Source organism: Apium graveolens, chromosome 9 (assembly GCF_009905375.1).
Source record: "Apium graveolens cultivar Ventura chromosome 9, ASM990537v1, whole genome shotgun sequence".
In the NCBI taxonomy this organism is placed as follows: Eukaryota; Viridiplantae; Streptophyta; class Magnoliopsida; order Apiales; family Apiaceae; genus Apium; species Apium graveolens.
In genome coordinates, this window is record NC_133655.1 from 26,134,314 (window position 1) to 26,142,556 (window position 8,243).

Below are 8,243 nucleotides of genomic sequence, written 5' to 3' on the forward strand. Positions count from 1 at the left end.
TCAGCAAGACAATTTTAATTGTCTTGCCGATTGTCATTCCAGTAGAAAGACTATATATATAATTTACAGAATATATTAACAAATAGGAAAAACTGAAGTAAAGTCTTATATTAATAATAAAAATTCAGAAAATATTTACAAAATTAAAATAATTAAAATATTTCAGAGATAATAATATTTTCAGTCCAAAAATAGATTTCTTTTGAATCTTAACAAATTAAATTCATAGAAAAATATTTCTAGAGAAAATAAAATATACTGAGACATTAAAATTAACAATTTGAGTAAATAAATAAGATAAGATAATAAAAAATTACATAGAAATAAGCAAGAAATATGATAAAATGATAAAATAAATTTGCAAATGAATTTTTCATTTATGAAAAATTCATTTGTAAATGCATTCAAGAACAGATCTCAGATATTAACTAAATTAATCACTAAAACTATTCAACATGCCCAATTTACCCACTAATCTGGTAAATGTGGATTCATCAAGTGGTTTAGTGAAAATATCTGCTATTTGTTCTTCTGTTGGAACAAAAAATAGTTCAACAGTACCATTCATGACGTGCTCTCTAATAAAATGATACCTGATGTCAATGTGCTTTGTCCTCGAGTGCTGCACAGGGTTATTGGTGATGGCTATTGCACTTGTATTGTCACATAAAATAGGAATTTTGTTCAATACAGAGCCATAGTCTCGTAGCTGGTTCCTAATCCACAAGATCTGAGCACAGCAGCTTCCAGCAGCAATATATTCAGCCTCGGTCGTTGAGTTGGAAACTGTTTGCTGTTTCTTGCTGTACCATGAGACTAGCCTGCTTCCTAGGAATTGACAACTTCCTGAGGTGCTTTTCCTATCAACAACACTTCCTGCGTAATCTGAAATGCGTATATCCAACAAGGTTAAAACCAGTTTCTTTAGGGTACCAAATACCTAGATTTGGTGTTCCCTTAAGATATCTTAAGATTCGTTTAACAGCAATGAGATGAATATCTCTAGGATCCGCTTGGAACCTTGCACATAAGCATGTAGCATACATAATATCTGGTCTACTTGCAGTAAGATAGAGTAACGAGCCAATCATACCTCTGTAGCTTGTGACATCTACCTTAATAGAGTTTTCACATGGTCCAAGCTTGACAGCTATAGTTGATGGAGTCCTTGCTGATGCAGAATCCTCTAGATTGTACTTTTTGAGGAGTTCCTTGAGATACTTGGATTGACAAATAAATGTTCCATCTAACCTTTGATTTACTTGTAATCCAAGAAAGAACTTCAGCTCTCCCATCATGTTCATTTCAAACTTGCTGTGCATTAACTTAGCAAATCTCTTACAGAGATTATCATTAGTAGACCCAAATATTATATCATCCACATAGACTTGGACTAATATAGTATCATTCTTATGTTTTTTAGAAAAGAGAGTTTTGTCTATGACACCTCTAATAAAGCTATTTTCAATAAGAAATTCAGAGAGAGTGTCATACCATTTTCTTGAAGACTGTTTGAGCCCATAGATAGCCTTGAAAAGAAAGAAGACAAAATCCAAATGATCTGGATCTTCAAAACCAGAAGGTTGCTCTACATATACCTCTTCATCCAACTTTCCATTCAGAAAGGCGCTCTTGACATCCATTTGATAAACTTTAAAGTTTGAGAATGCTGCGAATGCCAGAAATATCCTGATGGCCTCAAGTCTAGCCACTGGAGCATAGGTTTCATCATAATCAATGCCTTCAGCTTGAGAATACCCTTTTGCTACCAGTCTTGCCTTGTTTCTTGTAACCACACCATCTTCATCTAGTTTATTCCTGAATACCCACCTAGTACCAACAACTTTCTTGTGTGTAGGTCTAGGTACCAGTTTCCAGACTTGTTGACTTTCAAACTGATTGAGTTCATCTTGCATAGCAATCACCCAATCTGGATCAGTTAGTGCTTCTTCAATCTTCTTAGGTTCCATCTCAGAAAGAAATCCTGAGAACAGACACTCATTTTGAGTAGCACGTCTAGTTCTGACTCCAACATCTGGATCACCAATAATCAACTCAAAAGGGTGAGCTTTATTCCAGACAGTCTGTCTTGGAAGATTTGATCTTGATGATTCGCCTTGAAATTCATTGTGATGTTGTGTCCTACTAGATGATCCTTCAGCATCTCCCCCTGAGTTGTTGCCATGTTGACTTGAAGATTCTCCATCAGTAGCAGTGGTATCTACATTGTTGCCAAAGTTTCCATCACTATTACCTTGAGTATCATCAAGATTAACAGGTTCTTCACCAGCAATAACCTCAGGTTCTTGACCATGTTCTGATTCTGAATCTGACATATCATCAAACTTCAGTTTCTTAGAAGGACCTTCAGTTTGGATACTAGGGAGTTTATTGTCATCAAATGTAACATTGACACTTTCAGTTACTTTGTGTTGATCAATGATATACACTCTGTATGATCTTCTTCCATATCCAACAAAAATACCCTCATATGCCTTTGCCTCGAATTTACCACGACGCTCATCTCCATCCTTGAGCACGAAGCATCTGGCACCAAATACATGAAAGTATTTGAAAAAGGTTTCTGTTCATTCAAAATCTCATAAGGAGTTTTCATGAAGTCTTTGTTGATTATAGTTCGATTCTGAGTATAACATGCAGTATTGACAGCTTCAGCCCAAAAGTACATTGGAAGACCGGATTCACTTAACATCGTTCTTGCAGCTTCAATCAATGTACGATTCTTCCTTTCTACCACTCCATTTTGCTGAGGGGTTCTAGGAGCTGAAAATTGTCTGGTAATCCCTTTGTCTGTACAGAATTCATTGAGAAGTGCATTCTTGAATTCTGTCCCATTATCTGACCTTATTGCTCTAACAGGGACGTTAGAATCTAACTCAATCATCTTGATATGATCAATCACAACTTGTGGTGTTTCATCCTTAGAGTGAAGAAATAAAACCCACGTATACTTGGAATAGTCATCAACTATCACAAGACAGTAACACTTCTTTGACATCGAAAGGACATTAACTGGTCCAAATAAATCCATGTACAATAATTGCAGAACACCAGTTATGGAAGATGTGTTAGTGCCTTTGTGGCTTGCTTTCTTTGACTTTCCTTTCTGGCAAGCCTCACATAGTCCTTCTGGAGAGAATTCCAGCTGAGGCAGACCTCTTACCAATTCTATTTTTACAAGAGAATTCATTGTTTTAAAATTGAGATGAGAAAGTCTCTTGTGCCATAGCCAACTCTCATCTGACGATGCCTTTGCATAGAAACAATTGACTTCAGGATTGCTTCCAGAGTTCATGTCAGCTATGAACAGATTTCCTTTCCGGATTCCCATTAAGGAGGGTTTTTCACTTTTCTTGTACAGAATCTGACACTTCAGCTTGTCGAATAAAACATTGTAGCCGTTGTCACAGAACTGACTAATGCTAAGCAGATTGTGTTCAAGTCCTTGCACAACATATACATTTTCAATGATAACATTTCCAGCTAGCAAACAGCCATATCCCTCCGTTAAACCTTTGCTGTTATCTCCAAAGGTAACCACTGGGCCAGCTTTCTCAACCACATTTGATAGCAGGGCTCTATCTCCGGTCATATGTCTTGACGATCCGCTGTCAAGAATCCACACTACCGGTTGTACCTGTTTAATGCCCTGCAATACAAATGGATTAGACCTTCTTCGGAACCCAAGCTTGGCTGGGTCCGGCATACTTGTAAAATTGGCCTTTATCAGGCAAAACAACATTCTTAATTTTAATATTCTCAACGTTCTCAATGACTGAACATTTGACCTTGTGAACAGCCTTGACAAATTTCTGTTTAGGCTTAGGCACAAATGTCTCCTTTCTAGCTTTAGGAGGACTAGCAGTCTTAGACCTATCATGCTTTCTATTATTCACATGCTGACGAGGAGTAGTCTTATCATTAGAAACATGCTTACCATTAAAATAAGCAAACATCAGATTAAAAGCACAAGACATACAATCAGGAACACCACATGCTTTATGAGAAGGATTAACAATAGGCAACTTATACATGGTAGCCATGGCATTTGTGTTATCCAACTCATGTGTGTCTGAGTTAGTCTCAGTTGCTTTCACAACCTTGACTGGAACTTTTGACACACTTGACTTGGAGACAACTTTCTCATTAGCATTATCTTCAGCACGGATTTCTTCTTGAATAATAAACGAGGTCTCATCAAATGGTTCAGCAATTGATTCTTTATAGAGGGGTTCATCAACACCCTTAAGCACATGTGGTACTTCCCTGCCTTTAGCACAGACATGAGGAGGGGAGTTTATGCCTAATTTTCCAATAGCAGCATTGTAATCATAACCTATACCAGATGTTTGATTAACAGCTTGCTTATTGTAAAACTCTTTGGACTTCGAACAAGAATTAAAGTAAGCTTTAACCTTAGCCTCAAGACCAGTGATCTTGTCTTTAAGAATAGTTTCAAGTTGTCTATAACAGTCAACTCTATTCTCTAGAAAAGACACTTGATCTTTTAATTTATATTGATTAATGTGCACAAGTCTTAATTCATTGACCTCTTTCTCAAGGTCTTTGATTTGTTGATTTAACAATTCATTATCACGACGAGCACAATCTAAGGAACCTCCTAGATGATAAACTAATTCAGCATCAGTAAATTTTACCTCTTTTCTTGACGATGAGGTGCTTGCATCACTAGCCATGAGAGCAAGATTCCCAACTTCTTCATCTTCACTGTCAGTATCATCCCAGCTTCTTCCCTTTGCCAGGTAAGCCCTTTCAGATTTACTCTCTGATTAGAATCGTAAGAGTTCTTCCTAGCTTGCTTTGGCTTCCTGCATTCTGTGGCAAAGTGTCCCAACTCATTACAGTTGAAGCATCGAATGGTGCTTCGATCAACCATCCCTGTTTTATACCCACCACTGCTGGTGTTAGAGGATGAAGATCCACCTTTCTGGAATCTGTTATAGTTGGACTTGTACTTGAACTTGGGATTTCTTTTGAATCTGACATTTGAGAATCTCTTGACAATCAGGGCCATTGACTCATCCTCCAATTGCTCCAGTTCTTCCAAGGAATAATAATCATCTCCTGATTGATTTGTAGTAGGAGAATCAAATTCTGCTACTATCACATTATCTTCAACCTTGGAAGACTGTACCATTCTTTCTGACTGTTGAGATTGTTGTTGATATTGTGGTTGTTGTTGTTGTTCATCAGCTACTAGAGCAGTAGACGTGCTGACCACTCTTCCTTTCCCGTAAACTTCCTTCTGCTGAATCTGCTCCAACTCATAAGTCTTTAACACACCATAGAGCCTCTCCAAAGAAATCTCACTCAGATCTCTTGCTTCTCTTATGGCAGTGATTCTATGTTCGAGATGAGTTGGCAGTGTTAAGAGAAACTTTTTGTTGACCTCCCTGATGGAATAGTATTTACCATTAATGTTCAGGTTGTTGATCAATGCATTGTACCTCTCAAACACTTCAGTGATTCCTTCCCCTGGATTGGATTTAAAGTATTCATACTCAGAGGTTAGGATTTCTAGCTTGTTCTCCCTAACTTCCTCTGTGCCTTCATTAATAATCTCAATAGTTTCCCAGATATGTTTGGAATCTTTACAATTCATCACATGTCTATTCATCAAGGGATTAAGGGAATCTACTAAGATTAATTGAAGGCTAGCATCCAGGGAGGCTTCTTCTATTTCAGCAGGAGAGAAGTCCTCAGGATCCTTCACATAAGTTCTCGCTTTGGTGATCACCACATCATTTTCTATTACCTCTGGTTCAATAACCATAGGAATTTTTGGACCCTTCTTCAACACTTGCAAATATTTGGGATTAGCAACTTGTAAAAACAGTAGCATCTTCTTCTTCCACATAACATAATTTTCTTTATCGAAAAGTGGAATTTTAACGGTTCCAACTTTTTGTGTAGTCATTATGAATTTTTGAGTGAATAAAAAATTCAAGAAGTGAAAGAAACACAAAAGTCTAGGATCTAGATTTGTACGTTAATCAGAAGGCTCTGATACCAATTGTTAGGTCCCAATTTGTTTGTAGAAGGGGGGGTTGAATGCAAACAATACCGTTTAAGTGAATAAAATGCGGAATAAAAAAGTGAAACAAAATTCAAGTTAAATAAAACTTTTATTAAACTTGAAAGGTGTTACAAGTACGGTATCAGTTACAAGGGATTAATCTCAAATCAATTATTACAAATCTAGAATAAATTCGACATGAACTTTTTCTATTTTTGCAATTAAAAGATCAAATGCTAAATGCGATTTGAGATTAAGTTCTAGGGATTTTAATCCGCTAGATTGATACACAAGAACAAGATAAAGATTTCTAGTTGATTGGATTTAACTTTACAATCTAGAAATTTAATCTTGAAGAAAAGCAGATGAAAAATAAAATGTTGTGCCTTTGTTTTCTGCTTCTTTTTCTCTTGTGTGTTCTGTTGAATTATTGCATTATAGTCTTCTGCTGTGTTTTGTTGTTTAAGTAAACAAAACCATCTAGTTTACTCAGCAAGACTTTCGGCAAGACAATCAAATGAACTGGTATGACAATCCATTTGAACTGGTAGGACTTTAGGTGAGACTATCCTTTTGAACTAGCAAGACAATCCCAATAGCTAGCAAGACAATCAGAATGAACTAGCAAGACTTTCGGTATGACTATCAATTGTCATACCGATTGTCATAGTAGTTCAAATCAAATTGTCTTACTGAATTATTAATAGATTTTAATCTAATAATAATTCTGAAAATCCTTAATATTAATTCTGAATTAATTAATCAATTAATTCAATTAATCAATAAATTAATCTTTGCAGATATAATTTATTTTCTTAATTAAATTATATGACTTAATTAATTAATAGAGAATTAATATTAATCTTGAGCAGCAACCATTCTTCTGAAAATCTTCTGAAAATTACTGTCAAGTATGAATCAATTTCACCACTTCAATGTTGACACTCGATGTACTGTCTGGTTCATGAGTGACTAACTTCCGTGACGTTTCTTCAAGTCTTGACCTTGATACTCTTGATTTTCTTCAGACTAAATCCTTGTAATTAATTGATACCCTGACGAGATCTCTGTCACTTGATTAAATCCACAATCCTGATTTATATCACTGAGGCTTGATCAATTTCTTGAGCTTCTTCCAGTGAATTAAGTCTTCAAGTCTGTAGATGAATAATGTTTCTTAACCCTTTGACAGATGTTACTATATGAGATCTCTCTGACGATAGATCCACTATTTACTTATTACATTCTTATTTGAGTTGAGTTAAATCCTCGAATATACAAATAGGCTATGCCATATGCCTTTCACAACCTTTCTGCACACTTTTGACTCTACTCTTAACCTAAATCAGGGACTCAAACCTGTAACTCTGATACCAACTATGACGGTCTCAACCCCGGGGTCAGGAGTTGACGTCATCAACAACAACCATAAGATAAACAGTTCAATAATAAGATATAACTACGACCCCTTTACCAAGATCTTTGTCAGGCTTAAGTATGATATAAGTTACAACTATTACAACCCAACTAATTGCAACCAATCCTGACATAACTAACCTAACGCAGCAACTCAATAGACCATCTTTGATCTGGCACAACTACCTCAGAGGAGCCTGACACAAAAGAAGCTGGAACTCTGCCCTGACTACCGCGCAAGAATCTCCAAGGCATCTGCAATACATATATAAAACATTCTGCAAGGGTGAACAATCAATTGCTCAGCAGTACCACTATATGAATAACAAGTAAATCAGTTTATAATAAAGCAGTGATAGGAACAGAGATTATAGCTCGTTTGCAAAACATGTAAAACATTCATAAACTGGATACTCAAAACTAGCATGCTCTGTAAAACAATAATGTCCGTAGTGTGCTGTGTACAAATACCAGAGTTTAATTCTAGCATGCCATTTTCATTTCCAAATCCACTATATAACTTACTTGTTCTGTTATGAGAATCACCAAGCCAAATCAGATACGTAGTGGATATGTGAAGACAGCTGATCAGGCTATGAACACCAGACGGCTCTCACTGCCATCCCATATACCTGTTCCGGAACTCATAGACTAGCTAGGTCTCTGACCTGCTGGACTAATCGATTATATAGTGCGCGCAACCGAATTAGCCTCTTACGCTATCTCAATAGGCCCTCTGGCCCCAATGTATCTCATATCTGATCATTTT